This window comes from Gekko japonicus, unplaced genomic scaffold (assembly GCF_001447785.1).
Source record: "Gekko japonicus isolate JY-2015 unplaced genomic scaffold, Gekko_japonicus_V1.1 scaffold3953, whole genome shotgun sequence".
NCBI classification, from domain to species: domain Eukaryota; kingdom Metazoa; phylum Chordata; class Lepidosauria; order Squamata; family Gekkonidae; genus Gekko; species Gekko japonicus.
The window spans coordinates 51,342-51,767 of record NW_015164315.1 but is presented as its reverse complement, the minus strand read 5'-3'; positions in this window follow the sequence as shown (position 1 = coordinate 51,767).

The window sequence follows — 426 nt, the reverse complement described above, 5'->3', positions numbered from 1 at the left end:
CTGCTGGGCTTTTTCTACAAAAAAAGCCCTGGTAAGGACTAGCAAATGGTTATCCCTAAAAGATCTGTGGTTGTTTCTGAAGGATAGCAGGATGAGAATCCTTTTGTTCAGGAAAGTGCCTTTCCCTCTTCAACAGCAAGATAAATCTTGTGGCACCATAAAGCCCAACACATTTATCATAAATTGTTGCAGACCACGGTCCAAAGAGATGTGTAATTGGCTGTGAGTTTCTACCAGCTTAGATCAAATTTTGACCATATAACAATATAATTCTAATATAAGAAACCGTGATCAGCAATATCCAAGCCCAAAATATCCAATAACAGTTGTGATGCTTTTTTTTGCTCATTTTGAGCAACTAACTCCTATCTTTACAGATGAAGTAATCTTGTGGGGGATGGGTCTCTATTAGCATACGGGTGTTTT